At 36.6% G+C, this 22,166-nt stretch overlaps 1 long non-coding RNA gene across 3 annotated transcripts in view; it reads left to right on the top strand.

Annotated features, from left to right (window-relative positions):
• The first annotated feature begins 12,355 nt into the window (after window positions 1-12,355).
• Window positions 12,356-22,166, top strand: part of LOC110354237 (uncharacterized) — a 46,907-nt gene continuing 37,096 nt past the window's right edge. For all 3 annotated transcript variants that reach the window (XR_002405908.4, XR_002405909.4, XR_011812590.1), the window contains exon 1: window positions 12,356-12,432. This is a non-coding gene — a long non-coding RNA (uncharacterized lncRNA). The remainder of the gene's footprint in view (window positions 12,433-22,166) is intronic.

Below are 22,166 nucleotides of genomic sequence, written 5' to 3'. Positions count from 1 at the left end.
GGACCTGGCTCTGACCGCAGGCTCACAGCAGTACCTAGTGCTGGTCTGACCCCAAACACTCCTGTGGAACATCTCCCATAGTATCAATCACAAGTGCAGAAAAATGCGCCGTGTCTCATTGGTATAAATCAGTTGTGAACCTGTTGAGATCAATACGGTAATACTAATGGAGAAATGGTGAGACAAGCTTTGAAATTAAACTCTATGGCCAAGATAAATTCACATTGAAACCTTGAGCTTTTGCCAGCATGAATCTGAAGGATACTGTATATTTATCCTATCCGTCCAGAAAGATGAAACAGCTGAATATTTTCCCTATAGAGCAAGACATCCCTGAATGTTGCTTGTACCAGTTAATCATCTTAAAACCAGGTAAACTGTATCCACCATGGTGTTTTATGGTAAGCTCTTCTTCAGCTTCAGAGCTTTGGTAGGTGAGGATACATATTTATACATATATCCTCTAATATATATATATATATATATATATATACACACACACATTTATTTTTGTGTATATATATAAAAGTCTTATGGAAAGCTTCTCAGTAATTGAATTCTCCTGTTGCATAGTTCAACACATTGGTAAATATTGCACAGAAAAACTTAGTTAATGTTTCATTTTTAATATACAAATTAATTTGCTTTGGACATGTTCACGTCTTTTATGTTTGCTTTCCAGGCATGTCTGAGAAATCAAATATTACTGCTGAAAATGTAGTGAGAAGCAAAATTACGACTCATTCACATGCGGATAGTTGAACTGTAGAGTGAGATTCGTTGTCTTTCAGGGAGATGTAGTCTAGGTTTGCATCTGAATTCAGTAATAGAGCAGCTTGTGTCATATTTCCAAGACACACATATGCACAAATCCTCCCATGTGACTGCCTGAGTACTGACTTCTAGCCTGTAAAGCAAACAGCACATGGAGTGGTGAAGCTGTCCCCAGTGGGCAGCAGGGCTCATGTTGCCAAGTGCACAAAGCCACAGATTGGAGAAATGTTGAGTGATGAGTCTGAGAATATGAAAAAATAACAGCTATTTTACTGTCTCAGAAGAGGTTTTATAAATACTCTGATAATGGATAAATTATTCATTATTAATTGTTCTCATGTTAAAATGATTTTATATGTGATGATGATTAATTAACTAGGACCTAACATCTGCTGAACCTGCTCCTGGTATTGAGACAGTTCTCTTGGTTTCATCCAAAGAACATACTCTGCCTTTTGGGAACATAGCTTTTCACTTAAAACCATGTCAGACTTGAATATTTTGATAGTACTGGAAAAATTTTATTTTAGTTTATTATTTTAGTTTATTTTATTTTATTTTATTTTATTTTATTTTATTTTATTTTATATTTTATTTTATTTTATTTTATTTTATTATTTTATTTTATTTTATTTTATTTTATTTTATTTTATTTTATTTTATTTTATTTTATTTTATTTTATTTTATTATTTTACTTTTTGTTTTATTTTATTCCAAGCAAGACTGAGGGGATGCAAACTGCCAGGAGCAGAAACTGAGAGCTACTCCTTTCTTCCTGCATCTGCGAGCTGCCACTGCTGAGCTTCCCACAGGTGCATCACAGCGAGTGCTCTGCTCCTGAGAGCTCCTCCTGCAAAACCCTTCCTAGGGAGTGCCCCCAAGCAGGTACGAGATGCCATCCTCTCCCTCTCTGCAAAACCTCTGCACGTATGCAATGTATTGCTTCAATAAGGTTTATTCTTATTTATCCTTATTATATAATGCCTTCTTTTGGCATTAATCATTTCTAAGAATTCTTCAGAATAATTTTTCTTTATCTGTTTTCACATAATATCTGAAAACTAAAAAATTAGGGACTAGTTCCTGTTTATTCCTTCTCTGGCCCGGAAATAAGAGCAAGGAGGGGACTGAGATATTTTAGTGCACTTCAGCGTTCCCAGTTTTCTGGTGTTGTCAACCCAACAGCGTGCAGTTTGGCCCACTTGATGCTGTGACCTCCCACATGAAGCAGGATATTTGTTTGTCCCAGTCCTGGACAAACAGAAGGATATTAGCTGGCTGATGCTTCTAGCCCTGGGTCTTGTGGAAGACTTTTAAATTTTGGTGGATTTTTTTTATGTGTAATTTAAGTGATTTAATTAAGAAAGTTAACTTGAAAACTGGTTCTGATTCATCTTCTGTGTCCAAAAAAAGAAAAAAAAAAGTCTCTAAAATGTTCTAAAAGTAGAGATAAATGCCTTCTGCCTTTCCAGTTCCTGATTCATTAAAATAATTGATTGACTTTCAGTGGCTGCAAAGCTGACAGCATGTAGTCTATTAATGTATTCGCTCTAAGAAGGTCATGCCCTCTGTTAAATAACTACTGCTGCAAGTTAGTGAGACCTGTGCCCATGTCACTGAGAGCAAAAAGGGACCCTGGCAGAACAAATGCCAAGTGAGCTCAGTGTTTTGGTCTGCAAACTCAATTATTCCTTACAAATGTTGCATTTAACATGCTAAAATTTACCAAAAGCAGCAGTGGTTTTAGAAAGCTTGTCATTGTCATCACTGCCACATGTCGTTCAGAACCATGAAGTATAAAGATTCTGGGGAAAGGAAATATTTGTAAATATACATTGAGCTTATACTTTGGGCTTCTGATCCCATTCTGAAGGGGTAAGCTGGAGAGAGGAATATCTTCCCTGCTTTTCATTCTCACAGACCAAAGTGACAACACAACCCCTATCAGCAATGCTGAGTAAAGAAAGGGAGAGAGTGGGAAAGGAATAGATTAACAGGGGTTCTGCTCAGGAAGAGACAATTCTCATTAAAGTTTGCAATTGGGTTTGTAGATAACTTCCAATATTTAAGCAGAAGCTGCATTGTCATCCTGTGTTACTGCATTAATCATCTGCTGGTGGTTTTGCTAAGAACTATTGTGGGGATCATGTCGTGTACTTGTGGTTCCTTGTTTTTTTTTGCATGAAGTCTTAAACTAGTAAAGAACAAGAAAATGTAATCACTGGTGGAAATGCACTTCCAAGGGTGACTCGCAGAGGATGAGAAGGGAGAGCTGTCACCTTGTCACCCTGGAAGGGCTCATGATGGTATCTGTAGAGCTGTTTGTGCTGCTGTCCATTTTTTTTTTGTTCAAGGTACCCATCATAGGATGTGCAAAAAGTACTCAAAGAGACCTATATGCCTTTCTGTGCCTCCAAAGAAAACGGTTGCCTCTCACCATTATTTTAGAAGCCCAGTCCTTGGAAATATCCTTAAATAGTATCAGTGTTGCTCTTGATGCAAGTAGCTTCAATGCAGAACAGGATGACTAGTCCAAGCTGCAAGGAATCAGCATTACAGTTATTTTTATTATTATTATTTATATTTTTATTATCTTTCTTTTTTATTTATTTTTATTCTTTAAGAAAGGTTAAAAATCTCCCAGGTACTGCAAACTTTACGAAGTGTGCAGACAGGTACAGAATGCTTTGAACTTCTGAAAAAGAAGGCTGTTAAAGTCAGTCAGTTATAAATTTATTCTACAGTGGAGGCTGTGAATGTCCAAAGCTAGACTTGGACTAGATTTATGTCTAGTCATACATTATTTATCAGCTACCAAAAAAAAAAAAAAAAAAAAAAAAAAAAGAAAAAAGGCTTTATGATACAGCACTATATTTATAGAAAAATAAAAATTCTGTTGAAAAAGGAGCTGTGCAAAGTTAAAAATGTTAGGCTTCTGATCAACACCTACTCCTCCTCTCAGCTGCCTTTCATGCATTTCAATTTAGACTAATGCTAGTGTGGATTGTTAAATTTACATCTCGTGTCAGAATCAAATGTTAACCCCAAAAGCTGGGAAGTAATCATTTAATTCTGAAATAGTTAGAAAAATCAAGACAACTTGGATTTCGGCTTTAATAAGTTGAAAGACTAGAATCAGTTATTTACAAAAGGTTGGTTGTTTGGACTCCACTGCAAAGCCATTTGGCACTCAGATTTTTCCACTCTACCAGCATCTTTGACACTTGGATGTCCTTTCTGGCAAAAATGTTTAAATTCAAATAATGAACGTTTACTGATGTTTCCATTTTAAAGTTCCTTATTGACAATGTCATTAAAATATTTTCCCAAACAGAAACATTTGAAGATAACCCATAGTTGGATCAGGTATTTCTTTAAGTACAAATATAAATAAGACTACTCATCTTGAAACTTATGGCAGAGCTCAAAGGTATAATGAGGTTTTACAAGGGAAAAGTGGTTCTACTGCTGGATGTTTGGCTTTGGTTTAGAGTACCTAGAAATAAATCAGTACTATAGGTCAGGTTTGACAGCACTAAAATTTAATTAAATTGTGTAATTTCCTTTTCAAATTACAGAAAGTCCCCTTAATGTTGTAATTGTACAACATTTCCACCACGTTGATTAGAAATTTAAATACACAAAGCAATTTATATTACACTGAAAGCAGAAAACTAGAGAACGGTGGCAGAATAGCAAATGTCCAGAATTAGGGAACAAGCTGCGAGACTGCAGAGGTGCAGGCACCGCTCAGCGGCCTGTCAGAGCACAGCAGGGCTGGAATCTGCTTGGCAAAACTGGGTGGTAAGTCATCCTATGGTAAATTTTGTAAAATAGTTTTATTCTACAAATGAACAATGGAAGTCCTATGTTTTTTTTGTTTGATAAATGTAAGCTTTTTCTTACAGACATGTTGTGCAGCACGGGGATCTTTGGTGTGGCTGTGGGACATTGTTTGTTCTCCTGGCCATTGCTTAGAGATGGTGACTACAATAGTCCGATTATCCCTGTGTTCTTGGACTTTGAGTTGCACGCATAATGGCAGTGGTGTGGCTAGAAAACCTTATGAAAAAAAAAAAAAAAAAAAAAAAAACAACGTGATTTTACTGTGTTGAAAAGTGAGTGTACTGTTAGGTCACAAAAGTCCTGCTTTGGTTGTCAGGTTGGATAATTTAGGGTCTTTAAAACATTAAGCTGAGCAGCAGTAGTATGCAACATTAAGAATAATTAACTTGTTGGAAAGTGAATTTCTATTTCTTCATTAAGTTTTATCTTTTGGATTGAAGGACTAATTCCTAAGCATTCACATGAACTACAACTGCTCACATAAAGTCTTACAAATGTTAATGACAGGCATGAATGTATGTAATGTGAACCCATTGGATTTGAATGCATGTGACTTGTTTTTGCAGCTCTATAAATATATAACTTGTAAAAATATATAAAAAATATATACCTTGTAAATTTGAGATTCCTATTATGTCCAAATGTATACATTAATGTTAACTCTGGATTTATAGTAAACAACTGTACCCTGTGTTGATGCTGCTAGTGCACCTTCTTGGGGCAGGTTGGAGGAGCTCTGCTCCAGTGTGCCACCAGGTTGGCTCAGTGATGCCATTCACCTCTTCCCCACGTGTGCATTGCTGCATGGTTAGTGATGCTGTGAACTCTCCCCTTCATCGCGAGTGCCAAAATGAACAGATAGATCAAGGGCTTTTAAGGCACAAATTGAACAAGAAACATTATTTACCTTTCCCTGGCATCCTTGTAAATTCTTCTAGATAGCATCTCTAGGTTTTACTTTGTCTCTGTAAACATGCCAGCTCCCATCACTGAAATCCTCGGGACAGCATTGCACCTTGAAGAGTACCAGCCACAGTCCTATGGATTGCTGCTTTACGGTCAGTTCTGGATATTCACTTCTCTGGATGACGAAAAAATGCAGGTTTGAGCTGGATCAGGCACATGTGTACAGTTGTGTTCCTTTCAGGCTAACGCAAGACACAGCCCTTATACCCATAAGAATGTATGAAAATGAGCTGGCCACAGTTCCACTCTGAATGCTTGATCCAATGTGAAGACTGCCTTTAAAAAGTTAAACTTTTTGGCAGAGGATTGAATACAAAGATCAGCATTTCTATCATTGTGCTTTGATGATTTAGATCCAGTACTAAAGCCTAAATCCATTTTTATGGGCTCATCAACCTCAGTCTGAGTATCTGGTAGCATCCAGGCAGCTTAAACTGAGAACTGCCAGATCTGTTTGATCCTCACTAAATTTTCAGAGCAAGGAAGACCTGGGCCCGCAGGAAAGGATGATAAGCTATTTCTCTGGAAGAAATTTTGGTGTTGCTCATATGTTCCACCTTGCGTTGTAATTGCTTACACCATGCTTGAGCCCTGAGTGCTTCAGATAGGAGAAAATAGTTCAGAGGCTCTGTTGAACATCCGTGTTTCAGGCTGCCTATCTGAAATTAATCTTTTTTTTTTTTTTTTTTTTTTTTTTTTTTTTTTTTTTTAGCACTGGGTTTTATCATTTTTATAAGAAATATAAGAAAAGGCCAATCTTATAGTTGTTGGAAAGTTATGCCAGTGAGCATAAAAAAATTATGACTAACTTTCTTAGCTTTTACATTTTGGTGTGATAAATTTGCCTTTTTTTTTTTTTGTACCCTGTATAGTGCAGCTCACATGATTACCATTCCTCCTGTTATTATCACAAATATCCCAAAATTAAACAAAATAGAAGTAGGTAGTTGCTCATGAATTTCACAGTTGATATCAAGTGATTTCTTTCACGAGGACAGCAAATAGTCATGCATCCTTAATATCCAAACTGTGGGCTTGATTTTCAGAATTGTATTAATGTATTTTAAAAACCAGTGACTCGTTCAGACTTTGCATATTCTGTTAGCAGCAGAATACATATTTGCACTGCACATAGATCATAGTGTCCATGCCTCGTGTATGGATGAAAGCGGTGGTTTCATATTTTTACGCTTGCTTCATTTTTCCATAATCCTGTAGAGGTCTGAGGCTTTTCCAAGATTATGAGCCTCTTTCTTGGCCGTCTGTGAGGAAACAGGCTGCTCTGCATAAGTCAGATTGCTGTGCAATGTAATGCAAGACTGTGATGAGCCAGAAGTGTCCGAACCCCATGCCAGTCTCCACAACCTGCCTTCGCCTCTGTCCGCCTTATCCCCACCAGAGAGGAGACTCCAGCAGTTTGCTGCCAGTGCATGGCTGATGCCGATGTACAAGACATGCACAGCAACCTGTCAAAAAGGATTTACTGTGCACACGCAGAGGATTTCGTCTCACTGCTGTGGTAGTTCACGACCGCTGCTCTGAATTCTGCAGCTCATGCAAACAACTTTAACCAGCTTTTGCATGATTCGGTCTGCTGCACAGGCCCGGGCAGTGTGACAGTCTCCTGGCTCCCCATCGGGACCCTTCGTGACACTTCTAAAGCTTCTGAGCTTCTGGAGGAAATGCATTAGGGGATTTTTTATTTTATTTATTTTTTTCCTTAGCACTGGAACTTTGGAACTGAAGATACAAAAATGAAAGTAAGAGAAAATGAATTATTTTTTCTATTACAAGTATTCTCTTGACCCCCTCCAGACACACACACATTTTTTTTTCGTTTTCCTGATTAATAACAGAAGTCTTACTTGATATTACCAGTTCATGTTTACTTTTTTTTCTTAACCTGATTCAACCTGATTTGACTCCAACCAACAATGAGTCACCCATTAAAAAATATTTCCTGTAGGTCTGGATTTGTAGTGATGAGCACACACACAGAAAACCACACAAGGCTGAATTTATAAATGTTTAATTTGTTAAACATTTTACCAATTAAAACAACCCTTTTAAAATCTAATAGGCTGTTCAGTTTTTAGTTATCAACATTCCCCAAATAGTACTGGAGATTGAACTCACTGCATATTTTTAATATCCATAGATTTTCTGTATCTTGGTTGTTCTTTATATTCTGTACCACACAGAAATAAATACATTTATTAGACTGGCTAAAATAGTTGCAGAATTTCATTTTAATGTATCTCTTTAAAAAGCTTGTATATTCTTCCCATGTTTACTTTTTAGTTTTATGGTTCTGTTTTTCACAGTTAACTGTCTGATACCTCACTGAACATTTAGTGGAAGGAACTTTATGGATGCATAAAAATAAAGCTAGACTATTTCTTTTGAACTGGTTATCTAAATAGCAGGTGGTATGTCCTAGAAAATTTCAAAAAAAATACAGTTAAAAACACATCTGTGAATATCTTTGCAAAATTTATTCTCTTCTTATATGTTATCAGTTTCATGATGTGTGAAGAAATACAGCTTTTCTTTTGTCTTATTATGTGCTTCAATTTTCTACTTGAAAGCCTGATCCCCATTTGTGATACTTACTTTCTGTGATGATATCCCAGATGGGGAATAATTTCAAGGTGAGGAGTATATTTTGGAGAAAATATGAACTCCACAGTCCAAACTTGATTCTTAAGGCATAAAAAACATATTAAAACCCTAGAATATTTTCTAGTAGTAGCTAGAGCTGCCAAACCTGCAATGTCTCATTTTTCCTGGTTTCCATGAAGACTCATGGGTCAACCAACCTGCATTTAAATATGAAGTATGCTTTACACTTTGTTAAAGCTAGACTGTTAATGTAAAATTAAATTAAAGTAGTTGACTGGTTCTTAAATATATGAGTATTTCAATTGGCACATCTAATTCAGTGCAAACCTGTATATGAAAACAAATCTATAAGGTTTAATTTTTTCAGCTATAATATACTGCTATTGGCTTTTGCTGTTTCTGGGAGTTAGAAATGTGGTGCAGAGCTTGACGAATATCCATCTGTAAGGGGAAGTGGCTATTATACAAATGTAATGCAAGGACCTTTGGAACATGCTGATTAAAACATGTCGTAGATGTTTATTATTTCTCCTCTGCTTGCTTCAACTTCAACCTTGCAGCCTGCAGCCTGGGGGCTGCACCCACCTTCTTGCCTCACAAGGACTTGTCACTGCACTGCTGGCTGGTCTACCTGCCACATTAAAAATTCATCAGTTGGGCTCACGGTGCTTGTTAGCGATCACTCAAAAACAATACACGAGTGTCTCAAGCAGTGATTAGAAGAAACATGCATGTGTTCGTTTAATCCCCCTCGAAGACCTCTAGTGACAGGGAAATAAGGATTTATCCCCTTCACAGTGAAATATGGGGGAACATAAAATACATGCAATAATTGTTAAATAATAATAATAATATAAATGTGAAAGGAGATCTCAAGCCAGATATTCTTATTCTTGAAGAGGAGTGAAGAGGAGAAACTAGAATGAGGTGAAAGGAACCATGGTGCCAATTTACCCAATCCACTGAGTTGTACAGTGTGTGCCAGCAGGCAAATCTGGATGGTTTGAACTGGGCAGTATTTACTGTTTGTCAAATTGACCCCAAATTATCTGAAGACAGCTACTTTGAAATTGCGTTATTATAATAGGAAATTGGTTGTTATTTCACTAATTTTATATGGCAAACTACTTTGTCTAATGAAAAGGAAATTCTATCTCAGTTACAGGAAAAGTATTAATAACTCAGTGATCATCACTTAATAAGAATTATACAAGATGCTGAACATACAAGTACATTTTCTAAGTCTTAACAACCTATATAAAAAACATTAAAGATAATATGATGAACATATGATGAATACTTTTTTTTTTTTTTTTTTTTTTTTGGTGGGGAAGGCTGGAAAACAAGACTTTTACAGTAATATTTGAACATTTTGCATGTGATCGATCACACTGTAATATGGAATGATGTCAATGGCATTAGTATGTTGAGGATAGAAAGAGAGAGAGGGATCATCCAGCAGAACTAAAACTTCTCCCATTCAAGTGTTTGTGCTTCCTCACCTAATCCAATGTTGAGACCAGAATGTTTGTTCTCCACATTTCATGGATGCTATTTCAACAAATAAGACACTCTTCCTGACAGAAGCAGTTGTACTGCAAGTACATGAGGTATCATATCTTTAAAAATAATTTGCATGAGAAAAACAAACAAACAAACAAACAAAAACATTTTGCATGAGCAATTTTGCAGGCTAACTCCTCTGTTTTTGTTTGGGGTTGGTCTGGTTTTACATTGCACTATGAGGTACCTATTTCCTAATAACATTTCTGTAATGTGGCTTTGTAAACAGGACTTTAATTTTTATAGAAATTTATTTTATGAATTGGATAAGAATTGTCCCTTTTGAAGCCCAATTATCTAGTTTCCAAAACTGTATGCCTTTGAGTTGGAAAATAGGAGCATGTGGACGGGTGAATAGTATATTCAATTATAACTCATACTACCAGCCTCATTGGGACAGGATCTTCAGTGGATGAATGGGTTTTGATACAGATCTTTCATAAATAGATTTGCCTTTGCTGTAACACCAGGCATCTAAAATTTCTCTAGAATATTATTAGCATGGAAAAATAGGGTTGTAATAGACACTAAACTGTGCCTTACATGCATCAACTGCCAGTGGAAGCTGTATGTCTCCTGTTATGATCTATGGTGGTTCAGACCCCTCAATTTATCCCTTATGGCCCATCAAACACAATATTTCTGTACACAAAGTTTTGTGGTCCTTTTAAACTGATGCATCCTTGGAGCTGATATAGCACTTTGTTACCTCTAAGAGGTATGTTGGAAGAATTGTTTCATTCAAAGCATTTTGAATAGAGTACATAAGTGCAATCCTTTATGGTCCTTGAGAACTGATAACGTGGGAAAGGATACTTTATGTCAAAATATTATGGCTGTATTATTGTTATAGAAAAATATATTTTCAAACATTCATTCAAGTTGAAGAACATTTCAGAAAATGTGCTTACTAAATCAGATTAATAATTTATTTTGTACTGGCAGTGTTGCATTAACATAAGGAATTTCAAAGGGACATAAAGGAGGTAGGCAAGCAGTCGGTGAGAGCTGAGTGCCTAATGAATTTAGCCATTCAAATGTCCAAAGGTATATAAATGGATTATTTATGAAAATCAGCAGTGTTATTTGTACAGATTGATAATAAATTCTCTTTCATTAGTGACCAGTATTTTAAGATTTAAAACTAAGACTGATTAAATCAAGTAAAATATGCATGTAAATTGTCATTATGTGGATGGATACACCTTACTAGATTAAATTTAGATTTTATATTTGCTCCACACTTTATTTTTCAGCTCATTTTTTATTACTGTTCATTCCTTCCACTTCACAGATTATAAATTCAGCTGTGTTTTAGTTCAGGTTAGGCTTTGGATGTAATGGTTGGAGGAGAAAAAAACTTTGTTTCTCTCTCTCTCTTTTTTTTTTTTCCATTTTTCCTGTGTCAGTATTTTATACAAGGTCAATAACAAGCTTCAGTGTGTTTACAATTACCAAGAGGATGGGATTTGTTATTGTGCACAGACAAATGTGCTGATGCTTCCATTATTTATGGACAGGAGATAAAAATCATGCAACGTACTGAGACAAAAGTAAGGTGTATGTTTTATATCTATATTTTTGATGTGTTCTCTTAATAGACATTGGGCATTGCATGGTTCCATGACTGTGTAATGTAAATTTTTCTTTGTAGTAAAGCTGTCAAAGCTTTTTTTTTTTTTTTTTTATGGCTCACGTTTATGTAACTTGGAAGCAAACATCTCACTTCCTATAGTATTGGTACCTATATATAGAACTGACTGTTTTGAACTGCCTACAGTCCAAAGGAGTATGTAAAGATAGGATAAACATATTCCCCCGATACTGAGATAATTGATAATTTTTAGGAAACTTTTACCAAGAGAATTGGTTATTAAAAAAAAAAAAAAAAAGACACAATTTATTGAAAAAAAAAGTCCCTGAGATGTCCTTAAAGCCCATGTTCTATAATGTGATGACCATTTGAGAAGAACTCTGGTATTGCAGCCAGAGGAGAGCAGCAGAGCCCACTGTTGTGCGCTGCTTTAGAGCATCCAGAAAAGGATGTAAAGCCGTGGTGGTGTGGATCTCAGCCAGCTCCCTTTGCTGCTGTGGTAAAGCAGGATCAATACCTCCTGCAATGGATTCCTGTTGTTCAGGGTTTGGGAAGTCTGTATTATATTCGTACTTGTCTGTTGGTTAATCTCAGTGTCTAGCGATGAATTTCTACTGTCTAGAAATGAGTTTTATTCTAACCAGATTGGAGCCTGGCATCTTGATGCCCTTTCTTTTGCCTTGATCCATCCCATAAGACATCGATAGATCTATTCTCTGCTACTTTATCTTTCAATCCCTATTGCTTTCATCTGGCTGTTAAACTGGTTTGACAGTTACATCTCCACAAGTCTGTTACACCTTGAAATGCCAGTACAACAGGCACTCCTAACTGCTTAGAGTCATGTGTAAAGCTCATATTGGTAATTATAAAGGGGTGAGGTTGGGGAAAGGGTTGTAAGTGGTGGACAGAGAAGAGTTTCTCTAGGGGAAACTCAGAGCACCTGTTTTAGATTCGTATTTTCAATTGCCTTTGGGAGACTCTCACTCTTTTTTTTTTTTTTTCCCCCCAGGGGAAAGAGAGCAAGCCTTGTTTCCTGTAGAGCATTGTGGCTGGAGGTTGGGAGGTATAAACCTCTTCTTGTGTGTCTGTGTGATGAGCAATAGTCTCTTGACCTGTTTACTGTAGAGCATTTAAGAGTATAAGTTTGATTATGTCACGATTGTGCTGCATGAGTGATGTTACTAGAATATCATCTTTCCCAGGACTAAGATTTTGTCACCTTGCCTTCCTCTGGCTGTTGTCACAACTTGCTGATTAGATTTGAACCTTGCTATTTGTCTTTTTTTTTTTTTTTTTTTTTTTTTTTTTTTTTTTTTTATGGTATGGAAAGGTAGTTTCCAACTTGTTTTGAATTTTCCTTGATAGTTTGTGTGTTAATGATCTTTTTTTAGATGAAAAATGTCTGAAAGTGTAACTGTACTGAATTTTGCATTATGTTAAATTCATGACCCCTTGCTTTGTTCATTCTCTAGTGAATTTGAATAGTGAAAACTAGATTGACTTTCAGAATAGCACAAAATCTTTAAAATGTGCTTGTTACGTCTCAGTGTAAAAATGAAGACATCTCTGCTAAAGCATAGAAAATGCTTTTATAATAGAGCAAAAAACTTTAATGAGAGGTGGATGTCTTTTATGTAGAGATATTTTGAAGATCTTGAGAGCAATAGAGCTTTTATAATTGGGTGATAACCATGTGCTGTCCAGAACAAGGTTTTTTAAGTACCTTATCTTTTTTCTCAGAAGCCACTTCTGTAATTAGCAAGTAATTATATATGTTTAATATAAGCCAAGTGAATTTAATTTTTAACCTTTTTAATTTTTTAACCTTGATCTTCATCGTATGTTCTTCAGACCTACCTCTGCTGCTAAATGCAAGAAGGATAACATAGTTTCCTGGTCACATATTCAGCATTATACGTGGATGTATAAATGGTTTGTGAAAGCATTCATAACAATGTACCTATCCTTCCAGGCCAGAAAGTTATGGATGTTTAAATACCTTATGAATAACTTCTCTATTGTGCTGCTATTTATTCTTAGTTGAGCTATGATGGGTTCCCCAGAAGAAGACCCCGAAATAAATGCTTATGAAGGAATTGTAAGCCCCTATTTGCAGTATAGATTCTATGCTAATCTCAGTGCATCTAGAAAGTAAAAGGGTTAATAAACTTGATGCTGGGGTTGGATTTTGTTAGTAGTATTTCCCAATGTTATTATGATGAAGGTAGCAGAGCTAGCTAATCAAAATCACTTGTCCTTAATCATTTAAAATTTGATGAAGCAATTCATTCTCCTTGTATTTTTGACCCACGTAATCGTTACATTATTAAAGTCTGTGTGTGTTTCAGGTAATCAGAATATAATGATTTTGTGAATTTCAAACTATAGCAGGAGTCTATAAAAAGTATCTTCCAAGCATCATCTTCTGCCACAAAATGAGCCTTGGAAAAATAGTGCTCACTAATGTGAAAAAGAGCAAAATGGTAATGAAAATGCTAGGTGAAGAAGAGAAGTCAATTTTCTCAGATGTGTTTTGGGATGTTACAAACAAAGATAATAATTGTGCCTGTAGTACATAGGAAGTAATAGAATGCATTAAAACATTTCCAAACAAAAACTGGATTCAGGTGATTTTTTTTCTTACATTGTGGCTTATGCTTCCACCCGTTACTGTATCTTCTGAGCACAGTGAGAGGATAAACAATGTCTGTCATCTGTCAGATGCTGATATTTGTTAAAATGCTTTAGGTGGCAAACTCTAAAATTACTTGTGATGTATTAATGGAGAATTTTTGATATAGTGGTGTCTCATTGGGGACTGCTTGCTTGTGATGATAATGCTGCATTTCATCCTTAGATGTGATGGAGCAACTGCAAATCTGTAATTTATAGGTTTACAAATGATAATCTTTTTTTATTTTATTTTTTCCCAAAGAAGGTATTTCTTAAGAAGTCTAGTTGGAAACTGTAGTCAGTGTCACCATGATTAACACACCATCAAATATTTATTCAGTGTGCATACTTTGAGATATTATCTGTTTAAAATCAGGCATACAAATAAAGGTCTCTTTGGAAAACCTCTGCTGAACCATGGCAATTCCCTCTAGCCAGGCTGTCAGGAACAGAAGTTGTTGCCAGTCTCACTGTGTGGTTGGAGAATTTCTTTCAGGCTTCTGCCCATAAGGTTCACTGTTGTGTTGGGGCTGTTAAATTCCACTTTGCATTAATATAAGCACAGAAAGGCTTTTGCATTTTTTTTCTTTCCAGTTTACTAGTGCTCAAGTGAAGCTGTGTAAATTTTATGTGGCCTAACTCTCAACCAATGAGCTCAAAATATTAATGCATTTTGTAGTGATGCTCTTGAGGTGTGGAATATAAAACAGGTATATCCAATGTGATTTATGTAAGATTAGATGGTGGTTTGTAGCTTCAAAGATAGGTTAAATGTCTTCATTTGGTGCAGTTTTCTTGAAGGAAAGGTAATTTTGGTCAATTGTGTTTGAAACATTTACTTTTTAATTTTTGAAAGTGCAGTACAGAACTAATATCTGGCTTATTCATTCAGCTCTTGTTGTCTGGACTCATTAGAGGAGATATATGAAGAATTATGCTATTCTTTTCCAGACTGGCTACATTCAGATAGATTAGATCTTTGATATCTTTAAGTGTTCGTAGTAATTTACTGAGCTACAAGTAGCACCTGTGGAAAACATGTGTTCCAATATGGTATTGAGCAGTGACTTATTAAGACATTATTCATTCTGGAATTACTGCTTTACTCTCTTCCTGTTAAATTTATAGGAATTAAATATTTCAAATGGAATAAAGTCAGGTTTGATTATTGCTTCTTATTAAAATATTCAGTGCATTGTTCCCAGGTTTAACTTTCTGACTGTCACAGAGCCATTATGTTTTATTTTTTGTAACTATATATGAATGTAATCCACTCGGTAAAATGTGTGCACGCAGTAATTATTTCAAATCTGCCTTTGGATATGTAGTAAGGAATATAATAATGATGGGCTGAACATCAGGGTAGCTTAAGTTTTATAATTTGTTACTATCTTGTTATTTTTTTACTTTTACACATAACAGCCTTGTACAGGGTAATTTCTCTCTGATTCTCTCTAATCACAGTAATTGGAAAGAATGTACCATCATCTCAAAGGCAGGATCTCAATACCACTTGAATGCATAATTCTCTGCTTGAATTCTGTGGTATGGGGAATAGGAATTGCTCTCCTCATGCTTCAGCCTACTTTCCCCATGTTTCCACCCAAACAGATTTTCCTGTTCTTCTGCAGCCTTTGGGGGTCTACAAGAGCAGAATTGTTTTCAGAGTATGCTGTACCAAGAGTCCTGTTGATCACAGTGGTCATCGAGATTCCTGCCAAGATGAGAACATAATGAAAAAGCTGAGCACAGCTTCTGTGACTCAAGCTAAGAACAGAAAATGGAGGAAAGAATCAGGGAAGTGGAAACAAACCAATGATTTTATTAATTGGGTAAGGTGGCCTGAAATTTTTATTTTAAAACAACTAGTAACATTTAATGCTTACTTTAATTATTTATTTAATCAGTTTGAAGGAGCAGTCATGAGTAAAGTATCCTGCCACTGAAGTACACTTGATTTGATCTCAGAGGCTCACCATGGGAGGTTAGTTTGCTGTTCTCTTCTGTGGCCTTGTGCTGGGCTTGATGCAGCCAAATGAGAGCTATGGAGTGACTGCTACCCTGAAAACGAGGAAAAAACAAACATGCAAAAAAATGAAAAACAAAAGTCACTATGAAATGTATAAACCATTCTGCAGTTACATCTACCATTTCTCTTTTTTATTATTTATTTTATTTTATTTTGCCCCCCTCCGGAGAGATGTATGCTATTAAAGTATTCATGCAAGCGAGAAGGCATTGATTTTTAGACACCTTCAACAATCAAGTTGAAGACCATGTAAAGGTCACGGCTTGTCCTGTCATAGCTCCTGCAGGTAAAAAGCTTCCAGTGCTTCCACTGGCACATCCTTGGAGAGCTGAGCTGAGCACCTGCCTTGGAGTCTCCATTGCTGCTGCATTCCCACAGGGCAGCAGCGATGTGCCAGAGCTCCTGGGCTGAGCCTCTGGCATTAGAGTGGGCTAGCATGAACTGAATGAGCAGAAATTCTTTTATTTTTTTTTCTTTTTCCCTTACATCTTCTGAGCGTGGAAGTTGCACCAGAGAATAACTCAGGTTTAATAGGAGCCTGAAACACTAAAGGTATTTATTTCTTCGTAAGGTTCTTCCTGGGTGATTATTTATTGCTTCCGAGAATATCTAGAACACTTTCACATGCCATTGTATTTTGAATACATATTTTAGAAATCTTAAAATTACCTTTAAAGACACCTGTGCACACACAAATTTCATGCATGTACTTCTATGAAATTGCACGTGTGGAAGCTTTTTAACTTTTTAAATTACTATTTATTTATTCTCATTTGAGCACAAAACTCAAGTTTCACTCATTGATAGACTGTGGAGATTGGCTGAATAAACCCACAAAAATTATATTTTATTCCAGTAACTATAATATATTTTGCTTAACATTTCATGGAAGAAAAAAATTCTCATTAGTGGAAATTTTAATGATGCTCATTTTTCCTTATTTATTTAATAAGCAAATGCACTTGATGAAAGATTACTTTGTGTATAATAGAGATGATGAAAAATTGTGATGTAGAAACTAACCTTCTTTTTATAGAACTTAAAAAATTTGTCTTCAAAATATTTTTTTTTCTGTAGGTTACAAACACATCCACAAACTCTTGGTTGTTCTCCTGTATGTATGTCATGTTAAGACTGAAATACAAAGTACATTAGCTTTAATGGTTTTTAAATGACATACTGAGTAGCAAATCTCGTCTGTAGCCCATCCCTGGTTCTTTTTTCTTAAAGACCTGTTCTACTTTTGCCTGCCCACACCTGAAATTACAATTAGCTCTGCAAAACGCATTGAGTATTTTCACTGATTGAGATTGCTTTGATTACGAAAGCAGTCCCCTTAATCATATAGTTGCATGTTATTGATGGCATACCTGACAAAAGCTTGCAAAATACAGGTGATTTCAAGTGTGCTGCAGTTCTCAAAAATCATTTTGCCAGCTCATCGTATCTTTCATGAGTTTTTATCTCACTGAATTTCCAATCAGCACTTGTGCTTAGTGAATTATTTAGCTGCAGCTCATATTTGGCAGGGTGATTACTTTGTAATACTTAGCTAGCTGGTGTAGCATTCACTGGGAGCTTTACCTGTGTGAGTATAACAAATCGAAGCCAGCATCTCTTCAGAAAATGAGTATCACTTTTTTTTTTTTTTTTTGAGTAACACTGTCATTTTTTATTAACCTTCCGTGCAATGGTGTAACTCTTTATCATGGTCAAAATTCTGTTGGTATTTTGAAAAGTTTTGGCCAAACTAGAGATAGCAAAACAGTATGATGCCAGGAAAATAGAGAATTCAAATCTTTCTTGCTCTTCAATTTAATACAGTAAATAGTTGGTTGAGAGTGAAACTCATGCTGAATTAAGCAGTGACCAATGATAGTGCAGAAGTGGTATGAAGTGTACATGCAATTAACCTAAACGTGTACTCAGGATAATAAATGTGAGACCTTTCTGACACTTAAACAGCTCCACTTTGTGTAAAGAAAAACTCCAAAGAAAATCTGTAAATTACTCTTCAATACACAAGTTGTTATCCAAATTGTACTCTCGCTTAGAAGGGGTGAAAAGGCTTATTCAGAGTGACACATTTTCTATGCCTTTTCCACTAAGAAACACTCTCTGTTAACAGAGATTTCCCCCACCCCACCCCACCCCACCATTGTGGTGAAAGGAAAATAAGCCTCATTGGGAAGCAAATACACACTTAGTACACTTTGTGCAGATCATTACAGCTATATCATACATAAAAAGGTTAGTGACAAAATGCAAGAGACTGTAAATGTATGCTTAGAAATTGCGTGCATGTCATTCAAGCGTTTCCTTTTCATAAGGAAAGCAAGCTCTTTAAACTTACAAAAGCTATTCCTCTAGTAAAATGTTTTAGACCTGCCATCAGTTTTTGCCAGCTATTTTTCAAGCCTGTCACTTTGTGCTGACTCAGACATGTGCAGTGTTGGTATTGCAGAGACGGTTAAAAACGTCTTGGGCTGGGTGGGTGGGATGACAGTCAAGTATCTTCCCAGCCAGAAGGAATGTTTGCGATGCGTGTTCCTCAGTCTGAGGCTGAGACTCTCTGGGACTGGTAATTAAGTCTTGTCTTCCTCTTTGTTGAGAATTAGAAGGCAGGCATGCCCTGCAAATCCTGCAGACCTTTCCCTCTATGCCCAGGGTAGCAAATTGTTTGACATTGTAGTAAGTCCTTTACATGGTGAATTAAATGAAATAACAATTTTGGAGACAAGTGTATTTTTCCTGCATCATTACTATAGTATTGAAGTTTGTGGATTCAAGAAAATATGTAAATTATTGTTGATTTAAAACTGAATTTTGACAAATTGGTAACTGCGCTATATTTTTACTCTTTTTGGCAACTTCACTGCCTGCTCCTGTAGGTTCTCTACATGTGTGTGGAATAGTGCCATTACAAGGACTTTAAAAAGACGTGCTCTAGAAATAACTCCGATACATGAGTGTATAACCAGAAAATGTCTGTCCTACAGCGCTTGATTTGCAAATGTTATAACATGGTGATAAATCAAATTAAATCATACAGTTAGATGACTGACTCATCCATAAAGAAACCTGGTAGTTATAGTCTTGAAGTCAATGGTACTGAAATCAGTCACATGCAGCAGCCATAATTATAGAATATGATGCTCACATGATGCTCCGTCATCGGAAGAAAGCATTCTCCCCCACCTCTAAGAACCAACAGGGAAGCTAACAGAATATCACAGAGGTTAATTAACAAATTGTTATCAACCACTTATGAATTATACTGGCCTTGTGAGCCAGATGTTTTATATCTCTTTCACAAGTGGTGTATTTTGTAATGCTAACACAAATGGGCTGGAACTTCAGAGGAGAAAAAAATATGTCTGAAACAGTGCAAGATATCTGAATTATTCATACCTTAAGACATGTGCTCTGTGAATTGTTTGTTTTTTAATGCAGTTCACAGATTCATAAACTGTCTTAAAATCCAATGATTTCTGGTCTGTCAAATGTACTGTCAAACTTGGCTGAAAGCCTGCATTACTGGGCCTGATGAAAAGCCTGGGTAAAACCATGGGCATTGTGCACAAGAAACGACCTGAAGGAAGCAGAATAAAGGGAATGGGGTGGGTTGGGGGGAACTCTCCATCTCCACTCCAGTGAACCCAAGCCTTATTCTTGCCTTAAAACCTGAGCTAGTACAGAAATACAAGGCTGCCAAAAAAAGCTGCTCCCCCCCCAAAAAAAAAGTTGGTCATGGTGTGTGTGTGAGAGGACAATTCCTCAGCAGAAGAATGAGGAATACAGGGTTGTTAGGTAAAAAAGGAATGTCTGTAGCCACAGCTGTCCTTGAGAACTCACCAAATGGGAGCAGTTAGTTCAGACCAGGTATCCCCACCTCCCCACTTCTTCACTGACATCTAGTATTTTATTATTTCAGAAAACATGCTCATATTTCAAGTCTCTATCTTTTTTTTTTTTTTTTTTTTTTTTTTTTCCATTTACCTACCTTCCTTTTTGTTTCAAATTAACATATAGGTTCTTTGGGGATTTTATTTTTTACTGTCTAGTGCAATGGGACTGCTAGATGCCACTGTATTATGAGATACTGCTGTACAGAATATACAGTAGTAATAGGAAGGATTCAGTATGTTTGTCTGGCTCAGCAAGTAAAACAACAGTGGATAAATGTAGACTGTAACATCTGATTTTTATTTTTTTCCTAGTCTAGTGTAGAAGAAAGCTGTATCTTGCTCTTGACTTGTGCTGCTGGGACTGTTCTATTGAGCTTGATCAAAATGCTATAAATTGCATTTCTCTGTAAATGCAAGAATGAAATGCACACAGAAAAGATCAATTAAAAAATGTGAACTTCCTCACCACAAGCGCGTGTGGCACTGTCCTTCAGGACCTCCACCTGAAACACAGGCAGAGCTTTTCTCTCCTATCATCACTAGAGGGCACTCAGTAATTGCATTTTGTTATTTTGCCACCCATTTCAGAGCCCTTAAATCTTTCTTAAAAGACAGCACATGTATTAAATACAAAGATTTCTCAGACATAGCAACAGGATTTATTGCTGATAAATAATTCTCAATAGAAATGTAAAATAACAGTTGTGTTTAAATAGTGCTGTAATGCAGCTTCCTCCACTCCCTGAAGTGGTGTAATCCGAAGGAACAGGTATTTGTTTATGTCTGACGAGAGGCGGGATGCTTTCAAGCCATCCTTGCATCATAACTTCTTCCACAGATGCTTACAGCTAAGAAGAGCTATAGCAACTCTGGGAGAATGTTCTCTGAGCAGAAAATGGGTTTGTTGTCAGCTTTTAGTGTAAAGGATGTGTTGAGGAAAGGTAAGGGGAGAAGAGGAAGCTGGCAGAAGGGCAGCAAGGTTTCGGCGCAGAGCTGTGCAGCAGGGAGGACAGCTCAGGAACCAGAGCTCATGATCCAGCTCTTCATCGTCAGATTGAGAGATTTGTATTTGGCTGCTTTTATGTAATACATTACTCTGGGCACCAAGTGCAAAATTAACCAGCAAACATCAACTATATGTCATGCTCATTTTCCCCTTGAACCCAGAATGACCGCACCAAAGATGTGCTTTGTCCACTTCTCATTGTATGGCTGAAGTTGCTCAAAGCTTGCAGCAACCTTTTCTGATGCCTGCTTGAAGTGGAGTGGGGGACTTTGTTGCTGGATGCCACCAGCTCTCACAGTCTCTCTTGGGAGATGTACAACAGATTGGTAGCTGAGCAGTCGTTTTGGAGCAAGACACCAGTGCGAGTCCACATCTGTGTTTTTCATAAGGCCACATCTATTTTCTTGTGAAGAATTGGAGACTGAACTGCTTGGGCACTTCTCTTATCTCTGTTCCCATATGCTGTAAGCCCAGTAGTGAGCTCTATTGTTTGAATTAAGCCTCTCTGTTTTCACCACAGGCTTTTCTGGTGTGAGAGGACTGTCCCAGCATTCAAACCTCATCCTTCTTGGGAAGGGAAAGCCTCAGCAATTTGGTGTGATCCAAGTGATTCTTCCATCTCTGCTATCATCAGAAAACACAAAATGCTTCATGGGCATAGGGTTGTGAAATTGTTCCAGCTGCTCAATCCTGTGGCAGAGACCAAAAGCCAGGTGCAGGGAGTCTCTAAATCCACGTCTGAGTGGGATGTGTATGGCTGGCTGGTTGAACCACAACACCTTAAAGCAAAGTTGAATGCATAAAAACAGTATCTGTACGTATGTGGACACTTTTTTCTCTTATTAAAAGTTCATCATTTGGCAGCCACAAAAAAGGGTTTTTGTGGAAAAAACATTAGAATCCGTGTTGACACAAACTGCATTTTTCAGTTGAATGTATTATCAAAATATATTTGATCATCTTCAGAAAGTGATCAAAACATGTACAATCCCTGGCCTCAGAAATTAGCATTGCTATTTTACTTTTTACGCTGCTCCTTTTCTTTTCAAATGAACAGTATCGAGAAAGTTGTAGTTTTCTTTTATCTATCTTTTTCCAGAAAGAATGGGGAGTTGGAAGTTCATTTACATTGAATCATAGCATAAAATATTTTAATAGAAACATTGAGCAACCCAGGCTGG

The sequence above is a fragment of the Anas platyrhynchos genome, chromosome 13 (assembly GCF_047663525.1).
Source record: "Anas platyrhynchos isolate ZD024472 breed Pekin duck chromosome 13, IASCAAS_PekinDuck_T2T, whole genome shotgun sequence".
NCBI classification, from domain to species: Eukaryota; Metazoa; Chordata; class Aves; order Anseriformes; family Anatidae; genus Anas; species Anas platyrhynchos.
This window is presented reverse-complemented; position numbering and strand designations above follow the sequence as displayed.